The sequence below is a fragment of the Macaca nemestrina genome, chromosome 3 (assembly GCF_043159975.1).
Source record: "Macaca nemestrina isolate mMacNem1 chromosome 3, mMacNem.hap1, whole genome shotgun sequence".
In the NCBI taxonomy this organism is placed as follows: domain Eukaryota; kingdom Metazoa; phylum Chordata; class Mammalia; order Primates; family Cercopithecidae; genus Macaca; species Macaca nemestrina.
Window position 1 is genome coordinate 80,308,092 of NC_092127.1, and position 20,562 is coordinate 80,328,653.

The window sequence follows — 20,562 nt, forward strand, 5'->3', positions numbered from 1 at the left end:
AGGGTTCTGTAGGCTGTACAAGAAACATGGCATCAGCATCTGCATCTGGTGAGAGCTTCAAGCTACTTCCCCTGATGGTGAATGGGGAGCCAGTGAACAGAGACCACATGCAGAAAGCAGAAGCAAGAGAGCAGGGGAAGGTGCCAGGCTCTTTTTAACACCAGCACTTGGGAAAACTGTCAGAGAAACTAATAAAATGAGAGCTCACTCATTACCATGAGGATGGCACCAAGCCATTCATGAGGGATCCATCCCCATGACCAAAACACCTCCCAGTAGGCCCCACCTCCAACAGTGGGGATCAAATTTCAACATGAGACTTGGCATGAACATACCATGTCCAAACCATAGCAATGTGCCAAAACCAGCTTCCCTAAACACAGTTCTACAGGGAAATTTAATCATGCTATTCCTTTGCTTAAAATCTGCCAGTAGTCTCCCATCCTCATGCAGATACCTCAGTGTAGAATCCGAGGCCCATTGTGAGCCAACCATGACTAAATTTATAACCTCATGCCTCGCTGGCCAGCAACCCTCACCCAACATTCTCCCATGTTAAACTATTTGAGGATCCCTTTGGTTGCTCCCTAGCCCTGAAATAGTCTCCATCCTCATCCCTGCCATTCATTTGAAGAATACTTGCTCTTCTTCCAAGATTCAACATATGCATCAACTTACTAAACATCCCTTCCTGCCAAGCTGAGATGCTCTTTCTCTACTCCAATAATTTCTTGTACTTGGCACTGCCAAAACACTTATCAGATGGCTAATAACTGTAGTTTGTCTGTCCCCCCCACCATATGGTAAAACTGAGCAGGAACTCAACTCAGTGAGTTCTCAATATTTTTTAGTAAATAAACGATTATTTCTCTTGGAAGAAAAAAAGAAAAGAAATAACAAAAGCTTCAAGAACAACAAAACTCACTAGGACTTCTGAATTTTATTAATGTGCATGATGGGCAAAACAATCCACAGAGCTTGTCTGTAGCATGCTAGCTACTTCTCAAACTAAGGGAAGATGTGTTGCGATCTTTTACTAAAGATATGTTTTATATAAAGTATGGTGTGATATCACCTGCTTGGTGGTAGATGGAATATCACCTAATAAGTGATCGGGGGGAATTTAAAGAAAGTAGAAAGGTTTGAATTAGTCCATGGAGAACAAGAGTAAAGAGCAGGAGGCCTACAATGATTGATGTGTGGTTTAAAGCAAGTCAGTGAAACTGAGGACCACGATTTTGTTCCAATCCCTCAGCACCTTTGTACAGTACACATGTTGTTATCTATTTAAATATCAAATGTTTGCCTTCTAAATCTCTCAATTTGTATTTGTTGACTTTTCATTGTCTCTTCATGTTAGGAAGTTAGATCTAGTCTGGAAGTGCTCAAACTTCAGCATTTATTAGAATCACCTGGAGAACTTGCAAAAACAGATAACTGGGTCCCACCCCCTAAATTTCTGATTCAAGAGATCTGGTATGGGACTTGAGAATTTCTATTTCTAACAAGCTCCTAGGTGGTGATAGTGCACTTGTTCCAAGGTCCACACTTTCAGAAACACTGCTAGTCTAGTCTATTTTAATAAAATATAAATGACATTAATTCAGGGGTGGTGACCATCCTTTTATTGTGAACCTCTTCTATGAATTTTCTCTCATCAGTGCCTTAACTAAAATTCTGAGGTCATTCTTTTGCAACTCTTTCAAGTGGAGGCTGCTGATTTTCCCACAATCCTCCCACCTAGATGGGAAGAAAGTTGGGCATCCACATTGCTCCTTATTGCCAGTTCCACACAATTAATTCTTCATCCATGTTTAGAAGGCCCCACTTCTTTGAGTCGTGTGATAACTGGTTACTAGTAACCCTCTGCCCTTCTTTGCAGCCATCTTCTGTCATTACCTTTATTAATTGAAGCCTTTAGCACGTGGTTCACAGTCCTATTTTTCTCTATGTTATCATTTGAGGTAACTTACATGTCAACATGGGTAATATAACCAACACCTTATTCCATTATCTTCTCAGACCTCATTTCTAATGACTCTTTGCACCCTCCAATTCTGCAACTCACTCCCCTGACACACTAATTTGTGTCAATCCCTGAAACTGCTCCGACTCTGGAATAATGCATTCAAACATCCCACTCTGAGGACTCTACTGTCCTGGCAGGGTTTCCTTCCCAGTGACTCCCACTGTAACTGTTCTTGCACCTAACAACCACTTCCATTCCCTATATCTCTCAGCCCTCCTTACCATGCCCGACACAGCTCCATTTCCTCTGCTCTCCAACTTAGGTTGCACAGAACAAATTTTCACCTACACTGATGCCAACAAACTTCCTTACCCCATTGTTTCATGTGCCCACTTGCCAAAAGCCAAATATGAATAGCCCATCTGTCCACCTTCTCTGCATCTTTACCTGGTGTAGTCCACTCAATGCTATGGGAGAAGATCACTCAGTAGTCCAGATTGGTTCATCATAAATTCAGTCTCCAAATTCACCTGTGCATTCAACAACTACCAATAACCAATATTCTGTCTGTGTTTCCCTAATCATGGTGGTAATTCAAACTTTTTCTACTCTCCTTTAATTTCTTCCCTTTTCATTCTCAGTAGATGATCTTGCATTCACAAAAGAAAATAAATCCAGAGAGAGACTCTCTCATACCCCTCCAGCTGACTGAAAGTGGCCCACCTCTACACCCTTGATTCCTTCCTTCCCTTCTATCACATTTGAAAATGATGTCACTCTCCCTTCTTACAGCTAACCTCTGCCACAAATGCTCTACATCCACCCCAGGCTTCCCAGGAACCTTGTCCTGTTGTTTCAACTTGTCCTTCCCTTTGACTAAACACATTTAAGAATATTCAGGTATCTTCCATTTTTATAAAGGTCTTTCCTCAACCTCATGCACTCCTTTAGCTGCTGGCCTTTCTTTTTGCTGCTTTCCCTTAAAGACTGACTTCTAGGAAGTTGATTATGTACTCACTATACCCACTTCCTCACATTCCATTCACTCCTCAATCCATTATTAAGCCCTCCCCCACCACACAGTGAAACTACTCTCTCCCCTAGTGAGCTCCTAAAGCCTTAGGAATTAAGTTACCATCAACATGCCACTCTCTCCAAGCTCCAATCTTGATTGCAGCTGCATACTTCTGGATGTGCAACAGGCACCTCAAACTCAACACATGCAGAACTGATCTTGCCCACTGCCCCGCTGCCACATTCCTCCTCCTCTGCCCCACACAGTATCACTATGGGAATAGTATCACCACTCACACAATTGATGAAACCAAAACTTACCTGTCACATCTGACCCTACCTCCTCATCATCCCCAGTCACTCTTCATGACCAGCAGATTCTAGTGATTCAATATAAACTACCACCGCCATCTTCACAGCATTGCATGGCCACAACCTAAGGCCAAGTAACTTGTGTCATGTGTGAATTACTGTAACTGCAGGTCTTACAGTGGTTGGTCCTGCCCTACACAGTAGCCAGAATTATCTTTCCCTGCTTGAAACTCTTTAACTTGAAGCACTGTTTCTCTCAGGATAAATCTCAAATTGCTTGCCGTTTACAAGGCCCTTCTCTATTCCGTCTGTATCCACTCCTCTAGCCTTACCTCTCGCCATTCTTTTCCCTGTCATTTATCTAGACAACCTGCACTTACTTTTCAGTTATTCAACCAGGCTCTTCTCTGTCATTTCCAGACTTTCTCTCTGCCACTGTTTCATCCCTCCTTTACCTAAAAACCCACTTTACCTCCCTAACTTCTACTTATTCTTAAAGTGTCAGCTTAGTTGAACTTGTCTCAGAGGCTTAAAAAAAAGAAAAAACAGGCCGGGCGCAGTGGCTCATGCATGTAATCCCAGCACATTGGGAGGCTGAGGCGGGTGGAGGACCTAAGGTCAGGAGTTCAAGACCAGCCTGGCCAACATGGTGAAATCCCACCTGTACGAAAAGTTCAAAAATTAGCTGGGTGTGGTGGCACATGCCTGTAATCCCAGCTACTCAGGAGGCTGAGGCAGGAGAATCACTTGAACCCAGGAGGTGGAGATCTCAAAAATGAGTGAGACTGTCTCGGAAAAAAAAAAAAAAAGAAAAAGAAAAAGAAAAAGAAAAAAAAAAATATCAGTTCAGTCATTACTACCTCTGGGGAAGCTTCTCTGGATTTTCCAGTGTTGGTTGCGTAACTCTCCCCATGCTCCCTTTGCCTCTTGTACTTCATTGATCATAGCACTTTTGACATGCCATGGCTCCATAAAGAGAGAGCTCTGTGTTGTTTGCCCTTATGTCTTTAATGTCCAGCACGTAGTTGGCACTCAAATCCATACTAATTAAAGTAATATATTTATGAAAGCAATTAACCAAAGGAAAAAAAGAACAAGTCATCCAGGAATAATATTGGGTGTGTGATATGCAATGCAACAGTGAGCATGTAATTCATATTAAAATCTGCATGACTTTTCTACTGATTCAGAATTGATAACAAAGAATCCCTCGACTGGGCGCAGTGGCTCACACGTGTAATCCCAGCACTTTGGAAGGATCACAAGGTCAGGAGTTCGAGACTAGCCTGGCTAATATGGTGAAGCCCCATCTCTACTAAAAATACAAAAATTAGCCAGCCGTGGTAGCGGGTGTCTGTAGTCCCAGCTACTCAGGAGGCTGAGGCAGGAGAATCATTTGAACCCGGGAGGTGGAGGTTACAGTGAGCCAAGACCACACCACTGCACTCCAGCCTGGGTGACAGAGCGAGGCTCCGTCTCAAAAACAAACAAACAAAAGGATCCCTCCAAACAAGGGACACAAGTCTATGTGCATTTTCCCTTCTATTCTCTGTAGTATCAACATTAAAATGTGATAGCAGAAAAGACTTGGTGGGGGGGCTGTTCTTTACTTCTTCTAAACCAAGTTGTGTCCTCCAGAAAACAATTATCCAATAAAATAGTGATAAGTATTCCACAAATAAGATAATTAAACATAAGAATATGAACTGGGACTGGGTGCGGTGGCTCACATCTGTAATCCAGGCACTTTGGGAGGCCAAGGCAGGCGGATCACCTGAGGTCAGGAGTTCGAGACCAGCCTGGCCAACATGGTGAAACTCCATCTCTAGTAAAAATACAAAACTAGCCAGGTGTGGTGATGCGTGCCTGTAATCCCAGCTACTCGGGGAGGCTGAGGCAGGAGAATCACGTGAACCCAGGAGGCAGAGGTTGCAGTGAGCTGAGATCACTCTATTGCACTCCAGCCTGGACAAAAAAAAAGAGCAAAACTTGGTTTCAAATAAAAAAAAAAAAAAAAAAAGAGAATATGAACCGGAATGTCTGTTAAAGAGATAAAGGATATGTCTTTCATAGACGCAATTTGGGAAATGCCGTCCGGCAGCAGTGTTCGCTCCAATTCAGTCAAAACTTGCCATATCTGAGGTATGCATGGCCTTGTTACTCAATTGGCATTCCTATCACAGGAGTTGTTCCAAAGAGTGACTATTCAGAGCTGTATTTGCTGGTAACTCCTCACTCTTTGGCACTCCTTTCCATTCTTTTAATCTCCACTGCACTCCACCCTCAATCCCCTCTCATATCTCCACCCTAAAATGCCCCAGGTTTCACATCTTAGCTTGAATTGAAGCCTGCTTTCAGCATCCACCAAATCCATCATTCAAGGACAATGACAAGTTCTGAAAGTAATAAAGTCCCATTTGGAAAATGTTTTTCAGTAGAGTACATAAAAGGCAGTCAAGCAGATACAAGCTTTTCCAAATTATGAGTTTATACTTACAAATTAAAAGGAAGGTTGGAATACAGAAACAATGAAAGAAAAAAAAATGAGTCATATTTACAATGAGCAAATATATCAAGTCACTGGCTGAGAAGACAGGAGTTCTGAAATGGTCAAACAGTGGTGGAAATAGTTGTTGACTTCATCCATGGTTGAGATGTTTAGTAAATGGACAAGGTATCAAATATCTTAGCCATTTTGGCATTGAATAATTATGGAGTTTCCTATACTGTTCTTCTACCTTCAGAAAATGAAAACAAACGTAAAAGCAAGAGATAATGAAAAAATTGGGTAAAGATGTTCGACTTGGCCAGGTGCAGTGGCTCACGCCTGAAATCCCAGCACTTTGGGCGGCCAAGGCAGGTAGATCACCTGAGGTCAGGAGTTCGAGACCAGCCTGGCTAACATAATGAAACCTCGTAGCTACCAAAAAAAAAACCAAAAACAAACAAAAAAAATTAGCTGGGTGTGGTGGCTGGCGCCTGTAATCCCTGCTACTTGGGAGGCTGAGGCAGGAGAATCCCTTGAACCCGGGAGGCAGAGCTTTCAGTGAGCCAAGATCACCCCATTGCACTCCAGCCTGGGCAGGCAACAGCAGCAAAACTCCCATCTCAAGAAAAAAAAAATATATATATATATCAGACTAGAGAACCTACCCTTAGACAGTTTTAGCTACATATTTTACACTATTTGCTATTTTAAATTTACTGCCCACAACTTACTGTCTATAATTTACTGCCACAATCAGCTCTCACTTTCTTCTTTAATTCATCTAGCAATTTTTGATACTGCTTTGAGAACTCACCAACAATAAAGTTATTCTTTCTACTTTTAGGGCTAAAATATTTATTAATTTTTAAAGACTACTCTCCTCACTGACTTTTCCAAAAATGTAAGAAAGAAGGACAAAGCCTAATTATGCTATTTTGGGTACAAAAAGAGGATAAGAAATGTATAACATAAGAAAGGGGAAATTAAGATATAATATTTGATAAAATTAATAGGTATTCTCTGATTTTAAAATATGAAATAGAATGAAGTTTTCTTAACCTGACATAGGAATGAACATATTAAAAACCTATAGCAAACATATTTCTTATTAGCAAAAAGTTATAAACATTCCTTTTAAAATGAAAAACAAGAATAGAACATTGAATACTACTATTAAGAGAAGCAATAATAATAGTCTAATTAATTATACTAGTAATTATTAATAGTATATGTAATAGAAGCAACAATGCAATTAGAATATGCAATTAGCCAGTGCAAATAATGCAATTAGCCAATGCAAGTAGAAAAGAAAAATAGGCGGGGCATGGTAGCTCACGCCTGTAATCCTAGCACTTTGGGAGGCTCAGGCGGGTGGATCACAAGGTGAGGAGGTCAAGACCAGCCTGACAAACATGGTGAAACCCTGTCTCTACTAAAAATGCAAAAATTAGCCGGCATGGTGGCATGCACCTGTAATCCCAGCTACTCAGGAGGCTAAGGCAGAATAATTGCTTGAACCCAGGAAGCGGAGGTTGCAGTGAGCAGAGATCAGACCACTGAACTCCAGCCTGGGCGACGAGCAAGATTCTGTCTCAAAAAAAAAGAAAAAAGAAAAGAAAAAGAAAATAAAAGGGTTGAAAAGAAAGAAAACTGCCTGTATTAATTCTATGGCTGCTGTAACAAATTACCAAAATTCGGTGGCTTAAAATAACACAAATGCGTTATCTTACAGTTCTGTAGTTCAGAAGTCCAAAATGGATCTCATAGTGCTAAAATTAAGGTGTTGGCAGGGTTGCACTCCTTTCTGGAAGCTCTAGGGAAGAATCATTATCCTTGCCTTTTACAGCTTCTAGTGGCTTCTTGCGTTCCTTGGCTCATAACCCCCTTCCTTATTCCTCAAAGACAGTAACATTAGGCCAAGTCCTTCAGATGCTGCAATCACTCTGGGTCTCTCTCTTCTCTTCTCTCTCTCTCTCTCTCACATTTTAGAACCCTTGTGATTACATTGGACCCACCTGGATAACCCAACATACTCGCCCTATTTTAAGGTCAGCTGATAGCAAGCAACCTTAATTCTATCTGCAACCCTAATTTCTCCTTGGCTTACAGCATAACATATTCACAGGTTCCGGGGATTAGGACATGGATATCTTTAAGGTATCATTATTCCGCCTACCACACTGCCACCGCTCACAGGTTGTGTATATAGATAAACCTAAAGAAACTGTAAACCATCAGATTTTGTGATATTGTCATCTTCTAAAAATTATAAATGGTTAGCATAGCATTGCTGTTTTTATAAAATAAAGATACTTAGCATAAACATGGGCTGCAGGTAAAAAATAAAAATAAAATAAAGATGCCATTGGCATCTCATACCTTTCACATGTTCCTCTAGTAAGAATACGTAAAACACTTCCTTTCTTTTTTTTTCTTTTTTGAGACGGAGTTTCATTCTTGCTGCTCAGGCTGGAGTGCAATGGCGCCATCTCAGCTCGCTGCAACTTCCACCTCCCAGGTTCTAGCAATTCTCCTGCCTCAGCCTCCCAAGCAGCTGGGATCACAGGCACGTGCCACCATAACCGGCTAATTTTTGGTATTTAGTAGAGACAGGGTTTCACCATGTTGGTCAGGCTGGTCTTGAACTCCTGACTTCAGGTGATCCACCCGCCTCAGCCTCCCAAAATCCTGGGATTACAGGCGTGAGCCACTGCGCCCCACCAAAACACTTCTTCTTATGGTAATACTTAACAAATGTTTATTGACTTCAATTTATCTTCAAAATATTATGGTGTGTGATTTTTGCTACTTGTATTGATCTCAGTTGGCAGCCTGTTTTTGGCTTTGTTTTGTTTTCTTTTAGTCTGAGGATTTCCTGAGAGAGCATGTGACAGGACACTACACTTAATCCTCATACCCCTGGAAAGAAAATATAATTCTCTTTCACAAATAAAGCCGAGACTCAGAGAAGTTGGATCACCAGCCCAAGATTATTAAGTAAATAAGTGACTGAGAAAAGATTTTAATGCAGGACAAATGTTACAGCTCTTTCCACCCCGCCACTATGCCTTGTTACCAGATGACTCTAACACTTTCTCCAATTCTGAGATGACATGATTCCATATGTGGCTGGTGAAAATAAACAGCTATAAATACCACTTTATATTTCCATACCACTTAGTGTTTTTAAATCATTTCCTATCAGTTCTATCTGATTCTTCCAATAACTATAAAAGATTAATAGCATTAATATTTTCACTTGGAAAAAATAATCCAAAGAGAATGAGTGACTTAGCCAGTGTGATACAACTATTAACAGCAGAGCCTGGAACCAGAGCCTCCTAACTCTTATAACTTTGTTCTTTCACCGGGACATGAAGCATGAAAGCCCAAAAAAGCAAACAGTGTTCCAAAAGCCTTTCTAACATGTATTTTCCATGAGAAGTTTTTGGGCAAGAAAAAAATCTACTCTAAATTTTCGTCATTTTCTTCTTTTTCCTTTTTTTTTTTTAATATTAGGAAAAAGTTATTTCTAGAATATTCTCAATTGATGTTTGCAAAGTCTTTTTTGGCATCCAAAACACAAATAGGTTAGTGTTGAAGAACTCAGTTACTAGAGCCAATTAGCCTTTTTTTTTTTTTTTTTTTTTTTTTTTTTTTGAGATAGAGTCTCACTCTGTCTCCCAGGCTGGAGGGCAGTGGTGTGATCTCAGCTCACTGCAACCTCTGCCTCTTGGGTTCAAGCGATTCTCATGCCTCAGCCTCCCACATAGCTGGGATTACAGGCATGTGCCACTAAGCCTGGCTAATTTTTGTATTGTTAGTAGAGACGGGGTTTTGCCATGTTGGCCAGGCTGGTCTTGAACTCCTGACCTCAGGTGATCCACCTGCCTTGGCGTCCCAAAGTGCTGGAATTACAGGCATGAGCCACATGCCTGGTCCAATTAGCCTATATTTGAATCCCTGTTCAACCACTTACTAAAGCACGTTATCTGATCTCTGTGGGCCTTGGTTTCCTAATTTGTAAAATGGAAAAGATAAAATTACTCATCTCAAAGTGGTAAGTTAATACACATATTTAGTGAGTTAATACACATACATGCTTAGGTCAGACTCTGACCCAGTCAATTCTCAATGAACCACTAGCTACTTTTCTCTTCAGAACAGAAGCCTTGTATATCTATCAGATCAGTAGAAAGTTTGCAGTGATTAAGAAATTCTGCTCTATATTCAGAATGTGAGACATTTGTTCTTAAAAGCTAAATGCTTTTTCTTGCATTTTAATGACTACTTAGTGTACCAAAAGTACCTATACACTATATATACTGGCTTAAGGACTAATTTTTATACAAAAAGTAATGAGAAAAAAGGGTAGTTTTCTTCAGATAAACTAAAAAATAATGAATGTCACCACCCCTTAAGACACTTAGCAAGTTTCCTTGTGTAAAAATGATAAACTATTCATAGGAAAAAGATATGGGACTCTCAGGACTGAACAATTTGTGAGAAAGTCATCAAAAGACAGCTATATTAAGAATAGTTGAAATAGGGGCATTTTGCTACATTCTTGCCCCTATTGTTTTCACAGCCTAGTTAAACTGCTGGACAAGCTGGAATTCCAAGTGTCTTGCTCAAACAGTTGTGCATGCCAGAACACTTATATAACCCTGAACTTTTGTATTCCAAGCCTGGCATCATGCAGCGTATTGTAATATTAACACAAAGAGATTATTAACACCTAGCTTAGGGTAATGGGCTTCTTATGAACTAGTCTCTTCCTATTCAACTAGAATAGTGCAGAATTTTATCGACATGCAATAAAGATTGACTCATAAGAATGTCGTTACATCACTCTTTTGTCATATAACTTTTTAGCAATTCAGTGTGTGTTTGAGCTCTTTTAAAGATATTTTCATTTTGACTAAAACATTATTAAAGCATTATTATATAAAATATAGCACAGCAAGAAGTCAATAAGTAACTATTATGATGCTTCCTCCACAGAGGTGATGCCTCTAACACACATGTGCATAGATTGTTTTTCTAACACTAGTGATATTTGCAATGAACCAAGAAAATGCTCTTGTTCGAGGTCCTTCAAGGCCAGTGGCATGAATTTAAGTGATCCACCAACATGTCCAAAACTAACTGGTTCCTTGGCTCTATATAATGGAGGCACTAGGTGACCAAACTCTGATCAATCAGTTCCATTTAACAGTCTCAGAGGGCTACAGCTAAGCTCTTTGCAAATAAGACACGAATTCATGAGCACCACAAGTATAGAGGTAATAGTAATAGATGTCATTGACTTAGTGCTTACCACATACTATTATGCTGAGCCATCATATATCTTATTTCATCCTTATAACCACACCGTGAACTAGGCATATTACTACTCTCATTTTACACATCAGAAAACTAAAACTCAGAAAGATAAGTAATTCACCCAGGCTCACACAGCTAGAAAGCAGCAGAGACAGAATTTGAAACTAAGCACCACACTCTCATCTACAAAGCTAAAATGAAGAGCCTTACAGCCAATGCAAAGTTAGAGATATGCCCAGAGTACACCGTGGCACAAAGGAGGAACATTTGACCAAAGCAACTCCATTTCTCACTGTACAATTCAAGAATGCTAAAAAAAAAAAAAAAATTGTTACTGGACTTAGGATAGGAGGTCACAAGTCCATGCAGGAATCCAAAGATCTCCCAAATGTCTGTTTCCAACATCTGGAACTGGTCCATAGGGGATCTGGAAGGTGAAGTCTTCCCTCTTCTCTAAGACCCAAACAAAAATCAGAAATCATGATACTGGCTAAAAATGTTTTCTGTCCCCTCCATCAAACACATTAAATCCCATAATAAATTGGGTCACTATCTGTTGAGATTTTCACTTCAAAAGCTAGCCATTGTTAAACACACCCTTCCTTCAATATAATAAACAGTAATCTATTTCTTTGTTAGAGTAAATCTGACAGCAGTAGGACGCCAATTATCATGGTTAACCTAATAAAAACTTCAGGTATAACTCTGGACCCAGACATCAAATACAAATATATATGTAAACATTATATATATGTAAATATATGAAAATATGTGTTTTTTTTACTTTTGTGTCTTAGAACAGTAGGAAATAGCACAAAATACATTAGAAAACACGGTAGGAACAAAGCCTATTGTATAGAAGCAGCTGGCTGAAAGTAATGCTCATGCCTGAAATCCCAGGACCTTGGGAGGCCAAGGTGAGAGGATTGCTTGAACTCAGGAGTTTGAGACCAGACTGGGCAACATAGTAGACCCCATCTCTACCAAAAACGTAAAAATTAGCCAGGCGTAGTGGCTCGTGCCTGTAGTCCCAACTACTCGGGAGGCTGAGGTGGGAGGATCACTTGAGCCCAGGAGGTTGAGGCTGTTGTAAGCTGTGATCATGCCACTGCACTCCAGCCTCGTCAACAGAGCAGCAAGACTCTGTCTCAAAATAAATTAATAATAAAAAAAAAGACTGCTGATCCATATTCTGAAATATATAAGGATAAAATAGGATAAAATTAAGACAGAAAAAATAACCTTATTGTGAGATTAAGGTGCTATGTTGTTATATATACTATACTCTGAAAATATTCAACCATTTACACTAACATCACTTGTGAGAGATGTGAATCAGATAATGAAAAGGGATGCATAAGAGAAAACTAATAATCAGAATAAATATTGTTAATACTCTGAGTTAGAGCGTTAGAGCGTTTTGTGGTGAAATAACCTTCACATTCTCCTCAATTAACCAGCCCTTTCACAGTAAGGGAGGAGATAGGAATCAGAACACATACATAACTGCATGTATCATGTAAAATTGGTAATTATAATAAAAACTTCCATTTAATGGTACTCCATGGTTCAGAGTACTTCTATGTACTCTCCTAAAAGTAATTATATTTTGAATTCATACTGTATATGTCCTCTAAAGTGCTGAGGGTACCTTTACATATACAATTTAAGCAAGCAAAACTTACCCAGGGAAAGGCAACATAGTGTCAGTGAAATGCAAGTAGGAATTATTTGCAGTGTATTCCAGGACACCAGTGAATTCAACATTCAGACTTTCAGAAAATCAAAACCTGATTTAAAGAGAAATGGGAACGTGGTGGGCAAGTAAAAGATATGGATGTTGGGATATATGCAGGAAACCAAAAAATAAACATATATTCAGAAAAGTGGCATTTTGGTCAAGCATGGTGGTTCACACCCGTAATCCCAGCACTTTGGGAAGTTGATGCAGATGGATCCCTTGAGGCCAGGAGTTTGAGAACAGCCTGGCCAACATGGCAAAACCCCATCTCTATTAAAAATACAAGAAAAAAAATTACCTGGGTGTGGTGGCACACGCCTGTAATCCTGGCTACTCGGGAGGCTGAGGCACGAGAATCGCTTGGACCTGGGAGGTGGAGGTTGCAGTGAGCCAAGATCATGCCACTGCACTCCAGCCTGGGTGACAGGGTGAGACTCTGTCTTAAAACAAACAAACAAACAAAAACCTGGCATTTTGATTATCTGAAAGGGTTGTTAGTTTCTGGGAGCCTCAAGTGTTCATTGGCTGGTATTAAATAGATGGCCTTATCCCTGTGTATTCACATTGTCTTCTCTCTCTAAGGGTCAGTTTCTGTGACAAAATTTCCCCTTTTTGTAAGGACTCAATCATATTAGATTAGGGCCCATCCTAATGACCTCATCTTAACTTGATCATCGGCAAAGATCCTATTTTCCAAATCAAGTCATATGCACAAGTACCGGGGGTTAGAACTTCAACATCTTTTGAGGGGACACTTTAAACTCATTAAAGGAGGATACAATAGGCCGAGCCCAGTGGCTCACACCTGTAATCCCAGCACTTTGGGAGGCCAAGGTGGGCAGATCATGAGGTCAAGAGTTTGAGACCAGCCTGGCCAATATGGTGAAGCCCCGTCTCTAATAAAAAAACAAAAAAGAAAAAAGAAAAAACTAGTCAGGCATGGTGACGCACACCTGTAGTCCCAGCTACTCAGGAGGCTGAGGCAGGAGAATCGCTTGAACCAAGGAGGCAGAGGTTGCGGTGGAGATTGTATCACTGCATTCCACCTTGGGCAATCTCAAAAAAAAAAAAAAAAAAGGAGGATACAATAGAAGAAAGAAACTGAATACAGGTATGACAGCTACTGCCCTGCTTTTCTATTCCCCAAAACCGTAGAACCCAGTAAACTGCTGTGAAACTTGGAGTAATTTTCTGGAAGTGGTGCTGATATTCTGGCATACAGTATGTTGTTTGTTTCTGCTGAATGCTTTTTAAAAAGAGAGGGCTTCATAATAAAGAAATTTTTGTTCTGGTATTCTTTTGAGCTTGTTTATTAATAACAGGATTTTATGTAGTTAACAATAGGAATTTTATACTTCAGGCTGTACCAAAGTCTACAAGTCAAACAACAGGGACAACAAATAAGTCAACAGATAACTCCTAACTTTAAATAGTCATTTCCAGGCTAGGTGCGGTAGCTCATGCCTGTAATCCCAGCACTCTGGGAGGCCAAGGCGGGTGGAATACCTGAGGTCAGGAGTTTGAGACTAGCCTGGCCAACATGGCGAAACCCCGTCTCTAGTAAAAATACAAAAATTAGCCGGGCATGGTGGCAGGCACCTGTAATCCCAGCTACTCAGGAGGCTGAGACAGGAGAATTGCTTGAACCCAGGAGGCAGAGGTTGCAGTGAGCCGAGATCAAGCAACTGTACTCCAGCCTGGGTGACACAGCAAGACTTCATCTCAAAAAAAAAAAGAGAAAAATAGTAATTTCCAAAGACACAGATTTCTTACATTTTATTTTATTTTTGACCCATAATTTTGCATACTTATGGGACACAGTGTGATCTTTAAATACAGGTATGCATTGTGAAATGATCAAATCAGGGTAACTGGCTTACCTTCGCTTCAAACATTTATCATTTCTTTGTCATAAGAACATTCAAGGCCGGGCGCGGTGGCTCAAGCCTGTAATCCCAGCACTTTGGGAGGCCGAGACGGGCGGATCACGAGGTCAGGAGATCGAGACCATCCTGGCTAACACGGTGAAACCCCGTCTCTAATAAAAAATACAAAAAAAAAAAAAAACTAGCCGGGCGTGGTGGCGGGTGCCTGTAGTCCCAGCTACTCGGGAGGCTGAGGCAGGAGAATGGCGTGAACCCGGGAGGCGGAGCTTGCAGTGAGCCGAGATCTGGCCATTGCACTCCAGCCTGGGTGACACAGCAAGACTCCGTCTCAAAAAAAAAAAAAAAAAAAGAAGAACATTCAAAACTTCTCATTATTTTGAAATATTCACTATTGTCAAATATAGTCAAAAATAGGACACCAGACCTTATTTCTTCAAACTAGCTGCAATCGTATACCCGTTCACTAACCTCTCCTCATTTCCCCATCCTCCCTATCTACCCGACCCCACCGTGACCCTCTGGTAACCACTATTCTACTATATTTCTAGGAGATCAGCTTTTAAAAATTCCTCCAAGAAGGGGCAGCTGGCACATGGCGACACCAAGAGAGTGAAAGCCCCCAGACTTCTTTGAGGGTCTCAGCCACGAAGTGATCGTGTCTGCAGCATGTGGGCGGAACCACACCTTGGCCTTGACAGAAACCGGCTCTGTGTTTGCCTTTGGGGAGAACAAGATGGGGCAGCTGGTCCTTGGCAACCAGACAGACCCTGTCCACAGCCCCGCGCAGATAATGTACAATGGCCAGCCAATTACCAAAACAGCCTGTGGGGCTGGATTTAGTACGATAATAGACTGCAAAGGAAACCTCTGTTCCTTTTGGGTGCCCTGAATATGGTCAGCTGAGACACAACTCAGATGGGAAGTTCATTGCCTGGCCACAGCAGATAGAATACGACTGCAAACTGGTGCCCTGGCAAGTGGCCATCTTCATCGAGAAGACCAAAAATGAACAGATGCCGCCTGTACCAAACGTGGTTGTACAAGACATGGCCTGTGGCGCTAACAACACACTGGTTCTGGACTCCCAGAAGCAAGTCTTCTCCTGGGGCTCCGGTGGCTATGGCAGTTTGGGCCATGCAGAGCAGAAGGATGAGATGGTCCCCTGTCTGGTGAAGCTGTTTGACTTTTCTGGATGTGGGGCGTCCCAGATCTATGCTGGTTACACCTGCTCCTTTGCCATCAGTGAAGTGGGTGGTCTGTTTCTCTGGGGGGCCACCAACACTTCCCATGAATCTACCGTGTACCCAAAAGCAGTGCAGGACCTCTGTGGCTAGAGAACCCAGAGCCTGGCTTGTGGGAAGAGCAGCATCACTGTGGCCGCCAATGAGAGTACCATCAGCTGGGGCCTGTTGCCCACCTTCGAGGAACAGGGCTACAGGGACCACAAGCCCAAGTCTTCCACTGCAGCCCAGGAGGTGAAGACTCTGGATAGCATTTTCTCAGAGCAGGTCGCCAAGCGCTACTCACACTTCTTGGTGATAGCAAGAGACAAACGCGAGACCGAGAAAAAGAAGATCAAGAAACTGCCAGAATAAAACTCCCCAACCCTCTGATACTCCCAGAGACTCCTCCAACTCCACACTTCTCGCAGCAGATGTCATTTCCATGAGCACTGGGAAGTGAAGTCAAACTAGGAATTTTAAAAAGCAAAAGTTGCTGGGCGCAGTGGCTCAGGCCTGTAATCCCAGCACTTTGGGAGGCTGAGGCAGGCAGATCACCTGAGGTCAGGAGTTCAAGACCAGCCTGGCCAATGTAATGAAACCCTGTCTCTACTAAAAACACAAAAAATTAGCCAGGCATGGTGCCTTGCACCTGTAATCCCACCTACTCAGGAGGCTGAGGCAAGAGAATCACTTGAACCCAGGAGGCAGAGGTTGCATTGATCTGAGATCGCACCACTGCACTCCAGCCTGGGTGACAAGAGCAAAACTCCATCTCAAAAAAAAAGCAGAATTTGACCAAAGATGCATTTTTGTTTAGGCTCCCTGAGGTTCCGTTTTACAAGCCATCCAACATTAACTACCTTTTTTTCTGTATGCTTTCCAAAGTATGCTTTTTCCTCTTAATGTTGAATTAAAGTATTTGCTCATAGTTGACTTACTATTCCTACAAAAGAGGCAGAAACTTTGAGCCATCTAGGTTTTTTTTAAGTTTTTTCTTTCTTCCTCTCCTAAATACACTCCCCAAAACACCCCTTTCCAGTTATAATTAGCATCGTGATCCAAGCGGATGCTACATGGAAGAGGAATCGCCATTTACTCAGAAAAAATGCCCCTTACAGGAACTGGCAGCAGCCAGCTAGGCAAAGTTGGTCCCCGCCGGCTGGCCTCCATCCAAAATCACACTCGCGGGCTTCAGAAGCATCCGTGACACTCCTTTCCCGCTTTTTCTTGCACATCAGCAGAGGCCGGTGTCAGTTCTGATTGAGGCCAGTATCGGTTCTCTTTCTCCCCCTTGCTGCCTATAGCCCACAGCCTTCTGGCTGCGCCATTATAGAATCTGCCGTGTCCCTCCTGGTAGGGGTGTTGGGGGTTTCTGTTTAGCATTTATACCTACTTTGGCTGTAAAAGAAGTCCAAATGAAAATCAGGTGATGGTGGAACCATGGGACTTGGGGGTGGGGCAGAGGTGGGAACATTTGTATCAGTTGAGTTAGCTTCGTGGCTCCCTGTGGAGCCAGGGCTGAGCCTTGTCACACACACTCACCAGTTAGAGATTGATCAGCCAGCAGTCAAGTGCATTCTCTGGTCCTTGCAAGCAGGATCAGTCCTGTCCGTACCAGCCTTGTGCAAGACGTGCTTTGGTCCCCTTTTCTCTCCCGCCTGGATCCTGCCTCTCACGGGCCATCCTGTTGCTGAGACTCAGGGTACATTTCTGCTGACCCAGCTCCTTCTAGTCTTGGCTCTGGTACCAAATAGTCGGGATTACCAAAGAGTCCCCTTTGTCGAGTGTCAGCACGGATGCTGTGACTGCCAACCGCGTCCCCATCAAGTGCTCATGCCCGAGCTTGCCGCCCTGTGCGCTGTGCTGGGTGACTAACGAGGTGCCTTTCCTGGAACCCTCCTCTCACCTGGACCCAAGACAGGTGACAGCTCTGGCTGGGGCTTTTGGTTTCCAGAGGGTCTAGACTGGTTTGGGTGCTTTAAAATAGATATTTAGTTCAGTGGTGCTAATGGGGGAGATGGGAATAGAACTTAAGTGTGAAACTTGGGTGGATGGGGGTTAAATATTGGTCTCTTCAAGGTTTGTTTGTTTGTTTGTTTTTCTTTTGTTGTTGTTACCACTTATCACTGTCTCTATGTTAAAATGCCAAAAACGATCTAGTTGTTGCTTTTTTCCCAAGTTTCCACCCCAGTCGCTCCTTACCATGACTCCTGCTGGTGGAGGGTAGGTAGCAGTGTCTGTCCTGGCAGTCCAAAGGCCCTGTCGGAGGAGACTGGCCTGCATCTCTCTAAGACCTAGTCTGACACCATGCTTATCTCTTGTTCTGTGTTCAATCAGTAGTCCAGGGGAGCTCTTCCGCCACTTCAGAGCTTTGTTAAACTAACCTAATTTGTCCAAATCACCCCCAAACCACCACCTCTGACTCAAGTTTCCAAGCAACTGCCCAGTCTGTTTCTCTGGACAGGTCTCTTTCCTGGAACACAGGCCAAGCATGTGTTGCTCCTCGCATCCTTGAGGTCTCTCCTTTGAGTCGTGGTCACCGAGAGGGTTGAGGAAGCAGCACCCGAGGTCCCAGCCTTTGCAGGAGCCGCCTTGGGCAGAGCTGGGCTTAGATCTTCTGGTGGCCTCATGTAAACCCGACAGCCAGGCTCTTCTAGAACCCTTGCCAGGGACTGGAGCAGGAAACGGACCTTCGAAGTGAAGACTGCCATGTCTGACACCTCCTTTTGGCTTAGACTGAAAAATGAATTTCCTAATGGGTTAAATCCCTTAAAACAAGGAGTTGCGGGGAAGGACGTCATGCACTCCTAGAGAAAGGTACTCAGTTGCCCGGCTGGGAAGGTGCTTTGCACTGACCCCGTGGGCATCTGACTGGTCTTCCAGCTCAGGAAAAAGAATTTGAAAGAGGCTTAGAGTGAAGGGGAATCAAAGAGGAGGTTGTGATTTGGTCGAAGGTGCCTGGTTTAGCGCTGCAATTATTTCGTGTGTGTGTGTGTGTGTGCGTGTGTGTGTGTATATATATATAAATTTCTTGGAGTGAACATTTTAAACAATTTTTTTTTTGAGACATAGTCTCACTCTGTTGCCCAGGCTGTAGTACAGTGGTGCGATCTCCACTCACTGCAACCTCCATCTGCCTGGTTCAAGTGATTCTCCTGCTTCAGCCTCTTGAGTAGCTGAGATTACAGGCTCCTGCCACCATGCCTGGCTAACATTTGTATTTTTAGTAGAGACGGGGTTTCTCCATGTTGGCCAGGCTGGTCTCGGCTTCCCAAAGTGCTGGGATTACAGGCGTGAGCCACCATGCCCGCTTTCACCCATTTTTTAAAAATTATATTATTGGTTTTCTTGGTATTGAACTGTCTGAGTTTCTTACATATTCTTAGACATTAACCACTGGTCAGATGCAGTTATTTATTGTTTCTTTTGCTGTGCAGCTTTTCAGTTTTGTATACATCTATTTGTTTATTTTTGCTTTTATTGCCTATAAGTTTGAACTGTTATCCAAAAAAATCTTTGCCCAGAGCAGTGTTATAAAGCATTTCCCCAGGGTTTGCTTCTAGTAGTTTCATAGTTTCAGTACTTATATTTAAATCCTTTAATTTTTTTTTTTTTTTTTGAGAGAGAGTCTCATCGCCCAGGCTGGAGTGCAATGGCATGAACACGGTTCACTGAAGCCTCGATCTCTAGGGCTCAAGCAATCCTCCCAACTCAGTCTCCCAAGTAGCTGGAACTACAGGCACGTGCCACCATGCCTGGCTAATTTTTTTTTAATTTTTCATAGAAAAGCGGTCTTGCTCTGTTACTCAGGCTGGTCTTGAACTCCTGGCCTCAAGCAATCTCCCCACCAAAGCCTGCCAAACTGCTGGGATTATAAGGGTGAGCCACCATGCCTGGCCTACATTTATATTTAATCCATTTTGACCTGATTTTTGCATATGCTGAGAAATGGGGGTCTCTTCAATAAACGGTGGTAGAAAAATTGGACATTCACATGCACCATTTATTGAAGAGACTGCCTTTATTGAAGACACTAACTTTATTGTCGAGACTACCACCATTTATTGAAAAGACTGCCTTTTCCCCAATGTGTGTTTGTGATGTCTTCATTGGAAATCAGTTGGCTATAACTGTGTGAATTTATTTCTTTGTCCTCTATTCTGTTCCATTGGTGATGTGTCTACTTTTATGCCAATACCATGCTGTTTTGGTTATTACTATAGCTTTGTAATATATTTTGAAGTCAGTTTTAAAAACAAAGATGGTTTTTTATTTCTGTATTTATTTATTTATTTTGAGACAGAGTCTCACTCTGTTGCCCAGGCTGGAGTGCAGTGGTGTGATCTCGGCTCACTAAAACCTCTGCCTCCCGGGTTCAAGCTGTTCTCCTTCCTCAGTCTCCTGAGTAGCTGGGACTACAGGCACGCACCACCATGCCCAGCTAATTTTTATATTTTTAGTAGAGATGGGGTTTCACCATGTAGGCCAGGCTGGTCTCGAACTCCCGACCTCAAGTGATCTGCCCGCCTCAGCCTCCCAAAGTGCTGGGATTACAGGCATGAGCCACTGTGCCCAGCATGCACAGTTTTTAAATTACAAAAATG

General features: G+C 42.4%; 2 long non-coding RNA genes and 1 pseudogene across 3 annotated transcripts in view; 1 reads left to right on the plus strand and 2 right to left on the minus strand.

The window, feature by feature from the left end:
- Positions 1-20,562, minus strand: part of LOC105486271 (uncharacterized) — an 84,899-nt gene that overhangs the window by 44,157 nt on the left and 20,180 nt on the right. The gene's annotated exons all lie outside the window — the stretch shown is intronic.
- LOC139362351 (uncharacterized) overlaps positions 1-20,562 on the minus strand; it is a 33,316-nt gene that overhangs the window by 1,828 nt on the left and 10,926 nt on the right. The window lies entirely within an intron of this gene.
- Positions 27-16,330, plus strand: LOC139362120 (protein RCC2 pseudogene; annotated as a pseudogene).